This window comes from Oratosquilla oratoria, unplaced genomic scaffold (assembly GCF_046742065.1).
Source record: "Oratosquilla oratoria isolate Oo_2021 unplaced genomic scaffold, ASM4674206v1 SCAFFOLD55, whole genome shotgun sequence".
NCBI lineage: Eukaryota > Metazoa > Arthropoda > Malacostraca > Stomatopoda > Squillidae > Oratosquilla > Oratosquilla oratoria.
In genome coordinates, this window is record NW_027467719.1 from 1,090,930 (window position 1) to 1,112,628 (window position 21,699).

The 21,699-nt window shown below is 38.0% G+C and overlaps 1 long non-coding RNA gene across 1 annotated transcript in view; it reads right to left on the minus strand.

Annotated features, from left to right (window-relative positions):
• LOC143023683 (uncharacterized) overlaps nucleotides 1-21,699 on the minus strand; it is a 754,159-nt gene that overhangs the window by 386,565 nt on the left and 345,895 nt on the right. Inside the window, exon 2 of the long non-coding RNA XR_012966193.1 lies at nucleotides 15,863-15,915. This is a non-coding gene — a long non-coding RNA (uncharacterized LOC143023683). The remainder of the gene's footprint in view (nucleotides 1-15,862; nucleotides 15,916-21,699) is intronic.

The window sequence follows — 21,699 nt, forward strand, 5'->3', positions numbered from 1 at the left end:
CTCATTCAAAGAAGGTAGATTCTTATCAGTCTTTAGTGAGCAATTGAAAACTGGTCTAATCTTAGTTGAGACCTGCTCTTCCATCTTAATGACTGGCCTATGTGGAATCCAAGTGTGATTATTCACCTTTTCATCAGAAAAGTCTATTTCAATCTGCTCTATGATTCCATCCTGAAGCTGCTGATCAAAGACCTCTTCATATTTTTCATAAAGATTTGACTTTTTAAGATTTTTTGAAACTCTCCCTAAAACTTTTCTGGCAACCTGAAAATTAGAAGGGACCAGTTCTATTTTTTCTGAATGCCAAGGAAGCTTAACTTGGTAATGGCCATCTTTAACCCCTTCCATACGGTGCCGCACACGTAGGCGTCATGGACTTAGATCTCGGTGGCAGCAGCCAATGCCAGCCGTACGACATGTCGTAATAATACTCGCATCATAAAATATAGTCACCGCTTATATCGATCGTTCTCTCTTCACCCGTGAATTTTGATAACCATAGGAAATGCGATTACAAAAGAATTAGAAAGAATGTCATTATGGAGGGGCGACTACAATAAATATAATCAAGACGCCGATATGGCAGCCTCGCGAATACACTCGCTCCCCATGACGCCTACGTGTGCGGCACCGTATGGAAGGGGTTAAACTGAATAGCTTCATTAAATCTAGCAATTTGTTCTTGATCCTCTGAACTATAAATTTCATTCTTACTAATTCCAATAGATTCCAAGCTAAAGAGATATTCTATCCCATTTTCAATATCTGAATCATTTAGAATGTTTTCTAGAGGATTAAAATAAGATTTAATTGGATTAAGTATCAGATTAACTGAGGTGTCATGAACTTTAGAAGACTTCTGACATTGATAAATTTGAACTTTATTACTTGCCGTTTTTTTACTAATTTGAGAAGCCTGTTTCCTAGTCAAAAAATGATTGACATTACCAATAGGAATTACTTTATTTCCAATTACCATGCAGCTCCCTTGCAAGCATGAGGCAAATGAACATTCTGGAAGGAATTGAAGCAAGTCTACACCTATCAATGCATCCACCTCTATCAATTCATTATCCAGATTTAATCCAAAGGCCTCATCAGCCAATTCAAATCCTTGATCTTTTATATTTTCTAGGGCTTCATTCATACCCGGTACAACAAAACTTATGCTGAGTGAAGGGTCAATAAGAAATGGCATTTGAATTATCTTATTCATTTTAACACCTATTAAGGTTTGCTTAAAGCTCTTAACTTCAGCTCCAATGAATGTCTTTACATTGAAGTCTATCTTATTTAACGAGTCTAAATCCGTACAAAGCTCTTTAGCAACTCTTGCTGACATGTAGGATCGCTGACTCCCTGTATCAATTAAACATCTGATCTTCTTACTCTGTTTACCACGAATAAATTCCAAAGTTACAGTAGGGGAAATGTAATCATTTTCAGAATTTTGTTGAGATGTTAAACAAAGATGATTATTACTAGTATTAGGTCCTTTAAATTCAGGACAAAGGGGTGCTATATGGCCATAAGAATTACAGTGTTTACAACCATATTTTAATTTATTTTGCTTGCCAAAGCATTCATCTTCTTTATGACCAGATCCAGCACAACGTGCACAGAGACCTAACTCCTGTACTCTCTCTGTCTTATCCTTAAGAGTTGAATATTTTTCACACTGTCCCAAGGAGTGACCTGATGCACTGCACAATTTACAAATAAAGTTTTTAGAGGGAGCAACCTTATTTTGACTGGTCTTGAAAATTTGAAGAGAACTTTTATTTTCTTTGGGTGCATTTTTTGAATTTTCTTTGGCCCTATTGATTTTATCAGATTTAGGCAAAGTAGTTTTACAGGTCTTAATTAGAGTCTTAATAATGTCATTATATGACTCAAAGATTTCAGTCAAGGTAGGATAGTTGTTATATTTATGAACCAGTTCCCTTTTGAATGCTGTAGGCAACTTATTAAAGAGAATATGACTCAATAGTAAATTTCCAGGAGAATTTTTCATTGTAAAATCATAGCCATGATTAGACTTTAATTAAAAAATGTATGCTCTTATTTCAATGATGAATGACTTTAATGTAAAAAACTCCGTCATATCCTTGAGGAACTGTTGTGCTTAGAATCCTTCTGAAAGTTTCATCCACTATAAAGGGTACATCCAGAAATTCATCTTTCAATAATCTTAGTGCAATATCATAATTTTCATTTATGATAGACAAATGGCTAATGATTTTCAAAGCATAACCCCTAAGATAACTATGTAAATAACTAAGCTTCACTGCCTGGGACATACTCTCCTTATTACCTATGACATTATTAAACTGATTGAGGAAAGAAGAAAAGGTAAATTTATCCTTTTCTGTTCCATCAAAAATGCCGCAAGATAAGGGAGGCGGTTTAGTATCAAAATGGTCTAGCCTATTGAGTGTTTCAACAAATCTATCAGCATCTATAGAGCTTGTAGAGTGATTATTGGATTTATTCCCTGCCATTTTAAATTCCTGAAATTCTGATAGGCTTTCATCTATTTCCATATGATAGTCTACTTGCTTATCTACTTCACTAGTAAATGTGTCAATTTTCTTAACATCTACTTCATTTTCCTTTAGTCTAGAAGATCTAAAATCTGTTCATCTTTAACTTTAATTTCACTTATAACTTGATCAATAACATCTAATTGTTTCCTACAGAAATTAATGTTTATTGTCCTTTTACTAAGTGAATCCTTTAATTTATTAAGAATTAGAGTAACTTTTCTTTTAAGTATACCCCTTTCTTGTTTCAATTTAACCAATGCAGTCTCAAATCCAGCTTCATCCTTATCCTCATTATCATTATCACTTGTCATGATTAGACTGTATTGATACAAAGTACAAAAAAATATTCAGGTTGTACTAGCCTATACATAAATTAAAACAATTCGATTTCACTAAACATAGGCCATAATTCAACTAAACAAACCAACCTGGACACAAGGTTTCCACTAAGAACAAATAGGCCCTAGTATATACTAGGCGAACTTGACAAACTCATTTAATTGAACTCTTGAAACTATTATATAAAACAACTCAATTTACTTACAAATATGTGAAGCCTTTTAATAATAATCGGCACAGTGAATCAACAATTACCTTTTTATTATAAACAAATAGGCCCACTTAAAGGCTCGAATACTGAATCAATTCACGGAGGCTATGGCGAATTAGATTATGCCGAGTCTTGATGTTAATAAATCCTCTCTTTAAATATATTGGAAAAGGATCTGTTTTCCTCATCCAAACAAATAATTCTTACTTTAGTTAAACTAATTCAAAATGAGAAAGTTGATCTTACCTTCTTCTTGATAATTTAGATGTAAATTTTAGAAAAGGCGGATTTTCGAGAGACCGGTTTAACTCGGCCGAGTTATACTTACGTCCCTTTCGCCTTTTTAAATTTATCCGTTATTTTCAATTGTGTAGTGTTAAACTTTGTTTTAAAGAGAGGTTTCTCTTTATAGTTGGGAGTAAATGTTCCTCCGAAATTGATTTTCTGTAGTTTCAGTTGACACAAATTCTAAGCGTCCTGACTTGACGAAAACTATTATTTGAGTGAACCGGCCGCTGGCCACACGCAATATCTATAATTTTTGCGACCATTGTTTACTTTTCAACGACCAGAATTTTCGGTATTTATTTCAAATGTTTAAATTTTTCAATAGACTACAAATTATCAGTAGCAATTGATCATTAACATTATTAATTATTCAGATTTTATCCAATAATTTAAATATACATAATTTATTACTTTAATGAAATTAAACTTCTAGAGTTCAATAAACGAGTTCAATATGACGTCACCTTTTACGTAATTTCTAATAATACATGGGATATAAAAGTTGAATGGAATAAGTTTAGAGATGGCATAAAGAAAGCATGTGAAGATGTTTTACAAACAAAAACAACGGGAAGAAGAAAGAAAAAGAATACCCCTTGGTGGAATGAAGAAGTAAAAGAGGCCGTAAGACGGAAAAATAAAGCCTTTAGAATTTGGATGAAGACAAGAAGGCCTCAGGATAGGCAAGAATATGTCTTCAGGAGAAATGAAGCAGAGACTATAAAAAGAAAAGCAAAGGAAAACAGCTGGTTGAAGATTGGAGAAGATCTTGAAAGAGATATGAATGGGACAAGGAAACTAATATTTAGTCTTGCAAAGTCGTATAGGAAAGGAAATACGGTACCAACCCATTCTATAAGAGACAAGGATGATAACACAGGGGAACACTTTTTCAGTAACTTTGAGTTGCATTGGATATTTTAACGGATTTTGAAAGAGTTTTAGGCGCTGACTTCAAATCTGAAATTAGTTTTTCTCTACAAGCTCTAGTTTGTATGCAATTTGAGGTTAATGAAATTGTACATATGTGAACTTGCGTAAACCATGTATAAGCAATTTAACGTCCATATATATAGATAGCTTCTAATATTTTGATCATTCTTCTTTTGTTTCAGTTCAAACATGGCTTCCAGAATGAGACATCATTGCAGAAACAAGCCTGATGCCTTCTGCTACATATGTGGATGCTACACAATCGTCAGAGACGTAACATATTCTCGTTCGTCAAGCGTGCCTACAAGGCATATTTTGAAGTTCATCTTGGTGATCAAGACAAGCAATGGGCTCCTCATGTTGTGTGCCACAATTGTGAGGAAATGCTTCGAGACTGGACCAAAGGAAAACGCAAAGGTCTGCCTTTTGGAGTTCCAATGATTTGGCACGAACCCACCAACCATGTAACTGACTGTTATTTCTGCATGGTAAACACAACGGGTGTTGGGAAGAAAAACCGACATAAGATTACGTATCCGAACATTCCCTCAGCTATTCGGCCTGTTCCGCACTCTGAAGAAGTACCTGTTCCAGTTTTCAAAGGCTTGCCTTCATTGGACGATAAAGACATTGGACATGATACAAGCCAGCAAGACAGTTGTGACAGTGAATTGTCAGAAAAGTGTTCACAATCGGAGGACTGTTCTTCAGACACTGAACCTTTCCCCGTCCCTAAGCCTCTTCCCCAGGCTGAACTGAATGATTTAGTGCGGGATTTAGGTCTTTCAAAGAAAGCAGCAGAGCTTTTGGCATCAAGATTACAAGGCAGAAATCTTGTTGATCACTCTGTTAAAGTATCATATTTCAGAAAGCGTGACCAGCTTTTTGTGACCTTCTTTTCAAAAGACAGACAGTTTGTTTACTGCCATGACATCCCAGGGCTTCTCAAAGAACTGGGTGTACCTTACTATAGTCCTGCTGAATGGAGACTCTTTTTAGACAGTTCAAAACGCAGTCTAAAGTGTGTTCTTTTACATAATGGCAATGTTTATGGAGCAGTACCTGTCGGTCACTCAGTGCATTTGCGGGAAGACTATGATGATATGAGAATGGTCATGGACTTATTAAAGTATCATGAGCACAATTGGATAATTTGTGTAGACTTAAAGATGGTCAACTTTCTTCTTGGACAACAGAAAGGTTTCACCAAGTTTCCATGTTTCCTCTGTATGTGGGACAGCCGAGCACGAGACAGACATTGGGTCCAGAAGGACTGGCCTATTCGTGACACCCTTGAAGCAGGCATGCCAAATATCATACAAGACCCAATTGTAAACAGAGATAAGATCATCTTTCCTCCTCTTCACATCAAATTAGGTTTGATGAAACAATTTGTCAAGGCACTGGAAACCGAAGGTGAATGTTTCCAACACATCATCACAGCTTTACCAGGGTTATCATTTGAGAAGATCAAAGCAGGCGTGTTTGATGGCCCACAGATTCGAACCCTAATTCGTGATGATCAGTTTGTTGCTAAGATGACCGCTTTAGAAAGGGCAGCATGGTTATCCTTTGTGGCAGTCGTTCAGAACTTCCTTGGAAACAATAAGGCGGAGAACTACAGTGAACTTGTGAACAGAATGCTCCTCGCTTTTCGTGATCTCGGGTGCAACATGAGCATCAAGCTTCATTTTTTTGAACAGCCACCTTGATCAGTTCCCTGACAACCTGGGGGCTGTGAGTGACGAACAAGGAGAACGATTCCACCAAGACCTAAAGATCATGGAAGAACGCTACCAAGGGCGCTGGGACAAAAGTATGATGGCTGACTACTGCTGGAGCATTAAACGAAATTGCCCAGATGAAATGTACAAACGCAAAAGTTACAAACGCAAATTCCTGCCTGAAAAAAATACACAAAGAAATTGATAAGCTTCCATCAGCTGTGGTGATGTTCTGAAGGATGCTAATCTAACTTTGGGATAGATGTTCTGTTAATGTTCTGTTTCTTTTGCCTTAATAAATGTACAGAAATGGCTTTCATACTGTTTTAAGATTCAAGTGAACAAAAGAATTGTGGCTGATATTGCAATTTCCTATAATAACGAAAATTAAAAAAATAAATAAAAATGTCAAATTGCATAAAATCTGTAGCTTGCAGACAAAACCCGACTTCAGATTTGAAATCAGCACACTCAAGTTGACTATAGAAAAGTCTTTTTTTAAATGCAACAAAATGAGTGTTCCCCAGTGTAATCTATTAACAGAATCGCATGAAATTAGTCAAAGATGGACAGAGTATTTTGAGGATCTGCTGAACTTCACAGGACAAGATGAAGATGAAAGAGAGTACAACCCAGAATATATGAGGGAAAGAGAAGTGGAAAGCGAAGTGGAAGATACAAGTAGAAATGAATGGAAAATAACAAAGGCAGAACTGAGAGTAGCCGTGGAAAGGATGAAAAATGGGAAAGCACCAGGAGAGGATGAAATTTCAACAGAAATTATAAAGAAAATGGGAAACACCGGACTAGAGTGGATGCTAGAAGTGATAAATATAGCATGGAGAAATAAACAAGTCCCAGATGATTGGACAAAAGCGGTGATATGTCCAATACACAAAAATGGTGACAAAACAGATTGTGGAAACTATAGAGGCATCTCTCTACTATCACACACAGGAAAGATCTATGAAAGGATTTTGGAAAAACGATTAAGAAGCATAGTTGAACATAAAATAAAAGAATCCCAGAGTGGTTTTAGACCAGGACGAGGAACAATCGCAATATCTTTACTCTAAAAATCTTATTGGAAAAATGTTGGGAGTGGGATAGACATAAATGCCTTGGGTTTATTGACCTTCAAAAGGCTTTCGATAGAGTACCAAGAGATCAGTTATGGCAAGCTATTAAACACGACGAATACGAGGTACCAGTGAGTTTGATAAAAGCTATCAAGAATTTATATGAAAATAGTGAAAGTAGAGTAAAGACTGAGAAAAGAGACGGTAAGTGGTTTAGGGTCAAGTGTGGAGTTAGACAAGGCGGAGTGTTATCTCCATTATTGTTTATAATGTACATGGATAGGATAATTAAGGATATTGAAAGAGAGAGAAATATTACCCCACTGGTGCTCGCGTATGCTGACGATATAGCTATAGCTGCAAACAGTTGGGAAGATCTACAAACTGAAATGGACATATGGAATGATGTGCTAAAACAATACAGGATGCAGATGAATGTTACAAAAACGGAAGTAATGTGTGTCGACAGAAGGCGAGTTGAGGGAAGAATCGAAGTTGATGGACAACAACTAAAACAAGTCGAACATTTTAAGTATTTGGGAGTGGAATTCAGTGATAATAACCAGCAGGAGACTGAAATAAACAGCAGGATTACAAAATATAACAACACCCTAAATATTTTGTACCCACTATTAAGAGAAAAAAGCATTCCACTTCAATGCAAGAAGACAATTTATGTCTCAGTGTTAAGACCGATGTTAACATACGGCAGTGAAGCTTGGTCCCTAAACACTAAATTAAAATGTCGCATTCAAGCAGCTGAAATGAGAGCCCTTAGGATAATAAGAGGAGTGACAAGACGCGATAGATTAAGGAATGAGCGGATAAGACAGGAAATAGGAGTGATGTCAGTGTTGGATATAATAGAAGAGTGGAAGATAAGGTGGTTTGGACACGTTATGAGAATGGAAGATTGGAGGTACCCAAGACAAATGCTGGAATGGGTACCCACAGGTAAAAGACCTGTAGGGAGACCCAGGGCCAGATGAATTAAAGGTGTTGAAGAAGCATTAGAAAGAAGAGACACAAACTTACCAGAAGTAAAAGAAAAAGAGACCTATGAAGATAGAGACGCATGGAGAAGTCTAGTGAAGAGCTGCCGCTGACAGGATTATTCCTACCAGGCGTAGGGTGAGAAAAAAAAGGTGAGAAAGGTGAGTGAGAAAGGATCATATGAATTGGGAAAAGAAGAAATAAAAAAAGTAGAAAATGAGAAGGACCCGAGTCATTATTATGAATAATATGTCACCTGAGAAACATATAAACAAGATTTTTGGAGAAACTTATAATCTAATAAAAACAATCAAAGTGGCATTTACATACCTGGTTGAAGAAATGAAGAAAATACTAATCACTTTGATAAGACCAAGATTAGAATATGCAGCAACGATGTGGTCACCAAGTACAAAAAAATGTATAACAAAACTTGAAAAAATACATAGAGCAATTACAAAATTGGCACCAACACTCTCAAAACTATCATATGAAGAGAGACTAGAAAAACTTGAACTACAGACACTAGAGCAAAGAAGAGAGAGAGGAGATTTGATAACTATTTATGGAATCATGAAAGGCATAGAAACTATTGATAGAGGGGATCTAATAAAATGGGATGACAGAAATACAAGAGGACATGGAAAGAAAATCAAGAAAGACAGTTATAGAAGAGATCTGAAAAAGAACAGGTTTCCCCCACAGAGTAATAGACATTTGGAACAAGTTAGATGAGAATGTGCTGTGTGCAAAAACAGTTTAGATAAAATGAGATATGAAGATGGGACACCACGAGAATAGCTCCCCTTCCCGTAAAATACAACTAGGTAAAATACATATACATATATATATATATATACACATATATGTATATATATATATACATAATACATATATTTATATTATATATATATATATATATATATATATATATACACACACATATATATATACATATATATATATATATATATACAGTAAAAGCCCTCGTATCCGGCCTTCTTGTATCCGGCACTTCAAATAACCTGCATATTTTTCACGAAAATCGAAAAATTGTGATAAAGATAGACGTATACAAAAATTAAATAAATTTCAATTTCCCGCGTGTGTTTAAAATCCCTGGCATGGTTGTAGTTGCTCTCGCCGCCACCAGGGCTTCTCAGTCCCATTCACTTCTCCCGCCACGTGTTAGCCACCTCCGTGCACATGTTAGCCAACTCTATTTTATCATGCCCAAAGTTGAGAAAAGGAAAGTGTGGTGCTTTCACTTAAGCAGAAGGTGGATATATGCAGAAGATTGATGAAAGGCGAAAATAGAAAAATACTAAAGGAAGAATACGGCATTGGGTCGTCTACCATTTACGATATCAAGGCCCAATCCAAAAAGCTAAGAGAGTTTATGAAGTTGTTGTTGTTGTTGTCGTTCCCTAGACTGTCTGTCCGAGCAGTCCCGTCTCCCCAAGGAAGGCCACAGCTAAAACTGGGTTTTCCCACAAATCCTTTATAGAGTGTATGTTGTGTTGTTTGCGTGCATGATTGTGTATAATGCAGTCTTCCATTATATGTTGTATGGTATGGGGTGAAGTGTTACATCCTGCAGCATCCAATCAGCAGCAACCACCCCTGGCCATCAGTTTGCGAAGTTGAGTGACACGCCTGAAGCTGCAGAAAATCGCCACACTCTACAACATAAACGTGTGGAAATGCTGGACAAAGTGTTGTACGAGTGGTTTTGTCTTAAAAAGTCTGAAGGTGCAGCTATATTAGGCCCAACGCTGCAAGAAAAAGCCAAAGATTTTGATGAAATGATGTCAACTGGAGAATCGTGCCAGTTCTCAGATGGATGACTTAAAAGATTCAAGAATCGCCATAGAATACGTCGTCTTGATGTGTTTGGGGAAGCAAAATCTGCTGATTTACCTTTTGCAGAGGAGTTTATAGACAGGTACGTTAATTAACCTGTGCCTACATGGTAAAGATTCGCATCTCATATCTCAATTTATTTCCATAGTGCATTTATGTATATATATATATATATATATATATATATATATATATATAATTATTATTATTATTATTTTTTTTTTTTTTTACTTTTTTTCCCCCCTTTCTGTCATAGGTTTGCAAAATTGGTTGCCAAGGACGATCTGAAATCGGAACAGATCTACAACGTTGACGAGACCGGCCTGTTCTACCGCTGTCTACCGACATCTACACTAGCCAGTGAAGCAGAGGAAACCACCAAAAGATTCAAACAAAGCAAGGATAGACTGACGGTGTTACTGTGTACGAACATGGCAGGGACCCATAAAGTCAAATTGTGTCGTTGGAAAATACTGGAAGCCACGTTGTTTTAAAAATCTAATACAGGTAAACGTCGACTTACGATGGCCGCGACTTACGATTGTTCGACTTTACGATGACGACGACGACGACGACGATATGATAATTTAACCCCTTCCATACGGTGCCGCACACGTAGGCGTCATGAGGAGCAAGTGGATTCGCGACGGTGCCATATCGGCGTCTTGATTATATTTATTGTAGTCACCCCTGTGTTTTTACATTCTCTCAGATGTGCCCTAAATCCCATTCTCTGTGGTTTTCAAAATTCGCGGGTGAAAGAGAGAACGATCGATATAAGCGGTGACTATATTTTATGATGCGAGTATTATTACGTCATGTCGTACGGCTGGCATTGGCTGCTGCCCGCGAGATTTAAGTTCCGTACTGAAAATACGTATTATAGTGTTTGAATATGGTAAAAAGGATAAAAATAATTAAATAAACTACTGTACATGTTTAATAGGCTATATTCAGTATTTGTGGTGGTTAATATACAGGTAGGCTAGGTACAGTGACCACGGAACAGAGTGGGGATCGACTTACGATGAGATCGTCTTACGATGGCTCCATCGAAACCTAATGCCATCGTAAGTCGACGTTTACCTGTATACTTGCCAGTGGATTATCGCCCACAAAATAACCCATGGATGGACTCAGAAACATTCATGAACTGGCTCAAGCATGTGTTTGTCCCATCAGTGAAAGAAAATTAAAAAAAGAAAAAACTTCTAGAGGACAGCAAATTTATTCTCCTACTCGACAACAGTAAATCTGAGGAACTGAGCAACGGAAACATTTTTATTGTGTATTTACCGCCGAACGTAACAAGTGTGATCCAGCCCATGGATCAAGGAGTGATTCAAAACTTTAAAAAGAATGATCGGAAAAGTTCTATGCGCAAACTAGTTTATTTTGAGGACGGTAGCATTTCCGAATTCCAACGTGGGCTTAATGTTAAAGATGCTATTTTTATGGAATCGCTAGCTTGGGAGGATGAAAAACAACAAACTCTAATGCGGTGTTAGAGAAAATCATATCCGCAAATAATGTTTGAAGATCAGGAAGGGAATAAGAAATTTGAGGGTTTTCCGTCGGCAAGAAAGAATCGGTGGTGAAAGAATTGAAAGATGGGTTGTCACGCTAAACTTTGCATTAGTGATGAAGCGATACAAGTGTGTGTAGATATGGACAGTGACCGAGCAGCAACATTCTCACTTAGTGATGATGAAATTTTACAATCACTTCCCAATGAACACGCGAAAACGACAGAGGCAGATAGTGAAGAAGACGACCCTGAGATGAAAGTGTCGTGGAAGGATGCAGCGAAGGGTCTAGCAGTGTTTGTGAAATTTGCAGAACAGTGCACAAACAAAGAGGAAAAAATTCTAAGCAGAGACATCATATATTTTATGAAAGTTGGTACAAAAAGTTTAGTGAAAGAAAACTCGAGTGTAGAGGTGAATGCACCCTCTCAGCCACCAACACTGAATGCGGCCATTCACAACTCCATCGTAAAATTATCAGATGATGAATTAGATAACTGGTAATGCTGTGATGATTATAACTGATGTATATTGATTGGATTTACTCTATACTGATAGAATTTACAATATATAGACATGTGGATGTGTTTATTATTAAAGTGAATTAAGATCTTTTAATAAGTAAAAAAACAATGTAAATAAATGTATTTTTTTAATATCCCTTCCCGTATCCGGCATTTTCTCGTATCCAGTACATCTTCGGCCCCATTGGTGCCGGATACAAGGGCTTTTACTGTATATATATATATATATATATATATATATATATATACACACATTTATATATATATATATAGATATACATTTATATATATATATATATATATATATATATATATATATATATATACACATATATGGATATATCTTCTTTTCCTGTTGACATTTCCCATTTTCAGGTGGTGTCGCCGTTCCTCGCTAGTCGTTTCCACCTGTTTTGGTCCATCACCTGCTCCTCCTCCAGATGTTTCTCCTTAAGGTCCTCTCTCAGTCTGTCCTTCCAACGCAGCTTGGGTCTCCCTCGCCTGCATCTCCCCTGTACCTCCATCTCCATCATTCTCCTTCCCACGTAGTCTTCATCTCTTCTCTTCAAATGGCCGAACCAATGTAATCTCCTTTCCTGCGCTTTCGCCGATGCCTCCACTACTTTCACAGTACCGCAAATCCTATCATTCTTTATCCTATCCAACCTCGTCACCCCACACATCCACCTCAACATCCTTATTTCTGCGACGTCTAGCTTCCTTTCTTGTACCTTTTTGAGTGCCCATGTCTCCGCTCCGTACAACAACGCTGGTCTCACTACTGTCTTGTACACCTTTCCTTTTACTCTGGTACTTATCTTTTTGTCACATAGCACACCTGATACTCTCCGCCAATTGTTCCACGCCAACTTGATCCTGTAGTCAACCTCTTTTTCAAGATCTCCATCCTTCGCTACATAAGATCCGAGGTATTTGAAGGCCTCCACCTTCGGCAGTTTGTGGTCCTGCATGAAAAGGTCTCCTTCCTGAGTCACATTGCACTCCAGGTACTCCGTCTTCTGTCTGCTCACTTTCAGCCCATAGTCCTCTAATAAGCCTCTCCACAGCTCCAACCGCTCCTGTAGTTCTTCGCGACTCTCTGATACCAACACTATGTCATCTGCAAAGAGCATACTCCATGGTGCCTCTTTTGTCACCTCCTCCACCAATACATCAATGAGGAGGTTAAACAAATAGGGGCTAAGAGCTGACCCCTGGTGAAGCCCAGCTCCCACTAAAAAAGCCTCTGTGGTACCAGCTGCACTTCTCACTCTTGTCCTGGCATCCCTGTACATGTCTTGAGTCATCCTGACATACTTCTCTTTCACTCCCTTCGACCTCATACTCCGCCACACCTCATTTCTCGGGACTCGATCATAAGCTTTTTCCAGGTCAATAAATGTCAAGTACAGTCCTCTTTGCTTTCCTATGTACTTTTCCATCACCTGTCTAAATGCGAATATTGTATCCATTGTTCCTCGGCCTTTCATGAACCTAAATTGCTCACTACAAACCTCGGTCTCCGCCCTCAACCTTTTATCCATCACTCTTTCTAACAGTTTCATGGTGTGTGACGTTAACTTAATTCCTCTATAGTTAGCACAACTCTGGATGTCTCCCTTTTCCTTGAAAATTGGGATCATTATACTGTCCCTCCACTCACTTGGGATTGTCTCTTTCTCCATCACCAAATTCAGGAATTCCGTCAACATTTTTATCCCTTCTTCATCCAAGCTCTTCCATACCTCCATTGGTATCTGGTCTGGCCCCACCCCCTTTCCATTTTTCATTTATATATATATATATATATACACAAGCCGCGGGCTTCGCCCTTACCGGCTTCGCCGGGAGCTTGGCTGCGCAAACAGCGGCCTACGGCCGCAGCTTTCCACGCTCTAATCCCTCGTTTTCCCCTTCGGCCTCGGGGCGGAACCCCAACACGGGATCCCCAGCACGAAGAACGCGAAGAGGAACGCGAAGTAGAACGCAAGGAAGAAGAATGCGAAGAAGAATGCGAAGAAGAACGCAAAGAAGAAGAACACCACCTGACCCCAACTTACCCAAGCACTTTTTCAAGAATATTTTTAGGACAAGGTGTCATCGTAATACCACCTGTCCCCGACTTCCACAGCGTTTTTAGAAGAATATTTTTATTTAGACATATATATATATACAGTATATATATATATATATATGTGTGTGTGTATATATATATATATATATATATATATATATATATATATATATATATGTATATATACATATATATATATATATATACAGAGAAATGTAGTAGCACATTTGTAAATGACAAACAGGAACCCACAGTCGGAGAAAATAAACTTTGAATAAAGAAGAATCCTATATTTCGGCTATCAACTGTACCCCTCTTCAGGAAAGTACATAGAGTAGAGTACAGAGTGGACTTATAAGCTACAGAGAGGAAGAGATGTGGACAGATGACCTCACTCAGGCGCGGGGCAAACTGGGGTGGCGGAGGAGGGAGGGGGTGAGGAGGGGAGGTTGTAATGTCCGTACCAACTTGTTAACTGCCGCGCGTGAAATAATGTCAGGTGTCCACTGCCCTTTAGAAATATTAATATTAGGGCATTCCTCAATTAATGCTGATTCAACTATTTTCCTCCTGAAACCGCAGTGGGACTTGAACACTAATCTGGCCTTACCCCAATCGAAAGAATGATTCTTATTTTTGACATGAAGAAATACAGCCGAGTTTTCTTGCCCATACCTAATTGACCTTTTATGTTCTGCCAATCTAGTGTTCAAGTCTCTCCCGGTTTGACCCAAGTAAACCAAATCACAATCTTTGCAGGGCAAACAATAAACACCAGGTGACTAAAACCGAAGGAAGTTGAGTCACCTGGTGTTTATTGAAATCGGGTATTTTAAAAACACAGGTACCTATTCTAAAAAATCTTAGGAGTTTGAATCTAAGTTGTGATCGCTATTTGCAACAGTTTCACCGATGTCTACATCAGTTACCATGCTTTCGCGGCTAGTTATCAATAGATCGAGTAAGTTTCCATATCTTGTGGGCTCTTTTACGTGCTGAATTAAGTAATTGTCACCAAGAAAATCAATCAAGCGACTACCTATGTGGCCATGTTCAAGGGTCATCCAATCAATGTCAGTAAAATTGAAATCACCCAATCAATAAATCCCGGTTGCAGAAACTAGACAGTTCTTGAAATAACAGTTTGTCGTCTGCTAATGACAATGTCTTTGGCCTATATATTACATCTATATTCATTTTTTGTTCATTTGTTTGGGTTAACTCAACCCACAAACTATCATATGCATCCTGTTTCACTTTCTCAAGACGGCCTCGGAGCAGTTCTTATGCAGGTGGATGATATAGGGCACCATTGTCCCATTGCTTATGCTTCAAGATCGCTCAGTGACACAGAGAAGAGGTATGCAGTTATTGAAAAGGAGGCTTTAGCAGCCACTTGGGCTTGTGAAAAGTTTAAGGACTACATTTTAGGAACAGTTTTCAAGCTTGAGACAGATCATTGCCCTTTAGTGCCTTTGCTCTCAAGTACTGATTTGTCAAAACTTCCGCCTAGAATTCTTCGTTTTCATCTTCGACTAGCAAGATATTCACCAGAAGTAACATATGTACAAGGAGTTCATCAGAACACAGCTGATGCTTTATCACATGCTCCAACAAGTCTTCCTACAAAAGCAGATCTAGAGCTTATAGAAGAAGTAGAAGAAAATTAAGAGGGTAATTCTAAAGTTATCCCAGCTACTGAACAACATCAAGAGATCAAAGCAGCTCAGCAAGCTGATGTCATTTGCCAACAAGTACTTACTTATTGTCTTGATGGGTGGCCTTCAATAGTGCCTTCTCAGCCACTCTTGAAACCTTATTGGGAGAAAAAAACAGCATTTAACAGTCAACCAAGGACTACTAATGTTCAACAACTGTTTTGTTATTCCAACCTCTCTACAGCTAGTTCTCAATGCTTTACATGACGGTCACTTAGGAATTACTAAGTGCCAAGGACGAGCAAGTTACTCAGTTTGGTGGCCTCTCATCACAAAGCAGATAGAACCTATGGTTAATAAGTGCCATATTTGTGCTAAACTATGACCTGAACCAAAGGAATCTCTCTTACCAATGTCCTTTCCAGGAAAACCCCAACCTGCTCTATTATTACAAAGGATTACAAAGGCAAAGCATGCCGACAGGAGACCTTTTGATCCATATCTAGGTCGGATGCAAAAAAAAAAAAAAAAAAAAAAAAAAAAAAAAAAAAAAAAAAAAAATAACAATGTAAATAACAATTAAAATACATAAATAAATGCATTGGTATAGTTGAATAACAAACAAACAGGTAAATAGTAAATGATAATAAATTGACATATAACTAATAATAAATGAAAATCAGACAGACAAATTATAACAAAACAAAAACAAATAATATAACATAAATTATAATAATTACAGCATCTTACTTAGGTATTTATCTAAATGATTCTTAAAGCTTCGAACTGAACTACATTGCACTACCTGTGCAGGAAGTTTATTCCATTCATTAACTACACGGTTGGCAAAGTTGTTTCTACCTACTTCCAAATTGAATCTATTTCCGGACAGTTTGAGACCATTGTTTCTTGTCTGATTCTCATTCAAGGTGAAAATTTGGTCACTTTTGATGTTGTCAATTCCCTTTGGTGACCAGATTTATGTAAAGCTATACATACATACACATACCAAGGCTTTTTCCCCCTTACAAGGGAGGTAGCCAAAAAGGGAAAGGCATAAAATCATTTCCACCCATTCCATCCCTGAATACACTCCACACCCCTCCACCCTCCCTCTTATCTCAGCACCTCCTGGATGACGGGTCATTCCTGCACCTTGTCCACCGCCCTGGGTCAGAAGCAGTGTCGCAAGACACAGCACATCCACAGCAAGGCCACTTCATTAAATCGGCGACCCCCCCTCTCCATCCCCCCATTGCATAAAAGGAGAGGACGGGGAGAAATCCCTTCGGGCTGCGTCAAATTTTGCTCACACATACTACCTCACCCCCCATCCCCCCGCCCATTCCACCTCATGCAATCACAACATCATCCATATACAACCATTCTCCATTCACCCCTGTCTTCTGTCCTCTTCCGTCCTTCCTCAACAGACATTCCCCTCTTCACCAAAGCCCCCTTCACCCCATCCATCCACCTCATCCTAGGACGTCCCCTCATGTTCACTCCCTCCACATCTGCCTTCCATACCTCTTTTACTAGTCTTTCTTCACTCATTCTTTCCATGTGTCCAAACCATCCTAATACTCTTTCATCAACCCTATCTCCCAACTCCCTTTCCACCCCTGTTCTCCTCCTCACCTCCTCATTTCTTACTCTATCCAGCCTAGTAACCCCCATCATACTTCTCAAACACATTCAAACTCCTTCTCTCTTCTTCTCTTATGTTCCATGTTTCTGCCCCATACAGTGCTGTTGGCACAATCACTCCTTCATACAGTCTCCTCTTAGCTTCCATTCCCAAATGTCTATTCTTCATTACACTCTTTAATCCACCAAGGCATTTACTCGCTTCTCTCAATCTATATTCTACCTCTACCTTCACTCCACCTTTTCCCGCCACATTTGCACCCAAGTATCTAAAACTATCCACTTCCTCCAGTCACTCTCCCTTAATGCTCACTTCCAGTCTACTGCCATTTTCACCCCTTGTACATCTCATCACCTTACTTTTACCCACATTTATCTTTAGCTTTCTTCTATCACATACTCTCCCAAACTCTGCCACCAACTTCCTCAATCCCTCCTCCAATCCTGCCACAAGCGCAGTGTCGTCCGCAAACAACAGCTGGCTCACCTCCCACTTTTCTCCATTTTCTTTAATCATCTCCAATCCCTTGCCCACTACCCTTGCATTTACCTCTCGCACTACCCCATCCATGTATAGTTGAAGAGCCAGGGCGACATAACGCATCCTTGACGAAGTCCCACCTTTACCTCGAACCACTCACTCTCTCCATTTCTAATCCTGACACAAGCTCTACTACTCTCATAAAAACTCTTGACAGCTCCCAAAAGCTTTCCTCCTATCCCATATATCTGCATAACCTCCCACAGCGCCTTTCTGTCTGCCCTATCATAAGCCTTTTCCAGATCCATAAAAGCCAAAAAAACATCCTTCCCCTTTCCTATAGCTTTCAAAAGGATTACAAAGGATTACAAAGGCGGAGCATGCCGACAGGAGACCTTTTGATCCATATCTAGGTCGGATGCAAAAAAAAAAAAAAAAAAAAAAAAAACAAAAAAAAAAAAAACAAAATCATAATAATACATTAAAACTATAATAATGTAAAAATAACAAATAAGATACATAAATAAATGCATAGGTATAGTTGAATAACAAACAAAAAGGTAAATAGTAAATGATTATAAATTGACATATAACTAATAATAAATGAAAATCAGACAGACAAATTATAACAAAACAAAAACAAATAATATAACATAAATTATAATCATTACAGCATCTTACTTAGGTATTTATCTAAATGATTCTTAAAGCTTCGAACTGAACTACATTGCACTACCTGTGCAGGAAGTTTATTCCATTCATTAACTACACGGTTGGCAAAGTTGTTTCTACCTACTTCCAAATTGAATCTATTTCCGGACAGTTTGAGACCATTGTTTTCTTGTCTGATTCTCATTCAATGTGAAAATTTGGTCACTTTTGATGTTGTCAATTCCCTTTAAAATCTTAAAGACCTGTATCAAGTCACCTCTGAGTCTAACGCTTTTTTAGGGAAAACAGATTCATGTGCTTAAGTCGAATTTTCGTATGATTTATTTTTGATATTTGGAATCAGTTTTGTGGCTCGCCGTTGTACTTTTTCCAGTCTGTCAATGTCTTTAATGAGATTCGGTGACCATACGGAAACAGCATATTCCAAATGTGGACGAACTAACGATTTATATAGCTTGTTAATGAGTGATGGACTTTTGAAATCAAAAGATCGCGCAATCAATCCCAGAATCTTATTTGCTTTCTCAGAGGCTGAAATACACTGCTTGGATGATTTGGATGATTTGAGGTCGTTACTGATAATTACGCCGAGATCTTTTTCACTATCCACTTTTGTTAACGAATTTCCAAATAACTTGTAATCGTACTTACTGTTATTTTTACCTATGTGCATTACCTTGCATTTACTTGTGTTAAATTTCATTAGCCCTCTTTTCAGACCATTGCTGTAATTGATCTAAATCTTCTTGAATATCTAATTGGTTTGAGTGATCATTTGCCACTCCGCACAGTTTTGTATCATCAGCAAATTTGGAAACAGTAGATTTTAGTCCATTGTCTATATCATTTATCTATACTATGAATAGAAGTGGCCCAAGAACGGAACCTTGAGGAACTCCACTTGCAACACTTTTCCATCCAGAAGTTTTTCCATTTAAAACAACTCTCTGTTTTCGACCTTTCAACCAATTACTAGTCCAACCTAATAGGCTACCACTTATTCCATGCAAAGCTAATTTAGTAAGTAGTCTTTCGTGTGGGACGGTATCAAAAGCTTTTGCAAAGTCTAGATATATTAAATCTATATTGTTTCTTTTGTCATAATTCGAGATAACTGTGTTGTAGAATTCGAGTAAGTTAGTCACGCAAGAACGTTTCCGTCTGAAACCATGCTGGCTATCATTTATCAAACGGTTACTTTCTAAATGATATTCGATATCATCTCTGATGATAGTTTCCATTATTTTTCCTACGATCGAAGTCAAACTTATAGGCCTATAGTTATTTGGTTTCTTTTTGTCACCTTTTTTGAATATGGGAGTAACGTTAGCTAGCTTTCATTCTCTTGGGACATCTCCGGATATGATGGATTTCTTGAAAATAATTTCTAATGGAACAACAATCTCATTTTTCATTTCCTTTAAGATTATTGGATGCCAACCGTCAGGCCCTGGTGTTTTATTAACTTTGAGTGTGTCTATACACCTTTTAATTTTTTCTTTTGTTATATTTACCGTAGTGAGTAAGTTTACCCCAGACTTTTCACAGGAATTTCACTTTGAGGTGTTTCGTTTACGAATACCGAGCTAAAATATTTGTTTAAGATATTACACATTCCTTCATTTGAATATTCAAGTTGACCGTCAGCAGATAATAGTGGACCAATGTGATTCCTAACAACCTTTTTATCTCTAATGTAACTATAGAATTCTTTGGGATTCTCTTTGGATTTATCAGCGATGTTCATTTCGTATTGTCGTTTTCTTTTTCTTATTGTCTTTTTTAAATCTCTCTGTATTGATACATAACTTTCATAGTCATTAGATGCACCCCGAGCACTTATATTTCTTATAAGCCTGTCTCTTTTTAGCAATACTTTTTTCAGTTTCTTTGTCGAGCCACTTTGGGTGAGCCTGATTTGGGGGACGTCTGTCCTTAAAAGGAATGTAAGTTTGAATCATCTTAGTGAGCGTATTTTGAAATATTTCCCACATCTGATCTACAGGTCTTTCGTTTAATTTTGCCTCCCAATCTGTAAGCTGAAGCTCCTGACGTAGTTCTATGAACTGAGCTTTACTGAAATCGGGTATTTTAGAAGCACAAGTATCTATTCTAAAATTGTTTAGGAGTTTGAATCTGACTAAATTGTGATCGCTATTTGCAACAGATTCACCGACTTCTACATCAGTTACCATGCTTTCGCGGCTAGTGATCAATAAATCGAGCAAGTTTCCATATCTTGTGGGCTCTTTTACATGCTGAATTAAGTAATTGTCACCAAGAAAATCAATCAAGCGACTACCTATATGGCCATGTTCAAGGGTCATCCAATCAATGTCAGTAAAATTGAAATCACCCATTATCAATAAATCTGTCTTACCACAAAGATATGATCTACACAACCTCTACCTGTCCTAAATCCACACTGTTCCTCACCAATTACTCCTTCTGTTCCTCTCCTAATCCTCTCAATCAAGATCCTCCCATAAGCCCTCCCAACTACACTTAACAAGCTAATCCCTCTGGAACTACTACATTCACACTTGTCCCCCTTTCCCTTGTAAAGTGGAACTATACAGGCACTCCTCCAGTCCTCCAGCACTCTACCCTCTCTCCAGCAAACATTAAATAACCTCACCAACCAGTCCACCATCACTGTACCTCCCTTTTTCAGACATTTTGCATGGCATCCATCCAGACCAGGTGCATTACCTGCTTTCATCATCTTAACAACTGCCTTCACCTTATCCTTCCTTATTTCTCCTCCATTCTCCTCACTCATCACTCTCATTTTCTTCGCACTTCCCAACTGCAGCTATCTTTCCTTCCCTATCCTCCTTCACATTTAGCAACTCCCTAAAATATTCTGCCCATTTTCCCCTTACTGCCTTCTCTTCCATTATCATCTCTCCATCTGCACCTTTTACCTTTCCTTCTCTACTTGATTCGCCTCCTCTTCCTCTCTTCATTTCTTTTCAAAACATCTTTTCATTACTTTCAAAATTTTCTGTCATACTCTTAACCCATTTCACATCTGCTCTCCTCTTTGCAACCTTTACCTTTTGCTTTACTTCTCTTTTCTTTTCTTTGTACGTCTCATATGACTCCCTCGTCCTATTTTGTAACCAATCTGTGAAA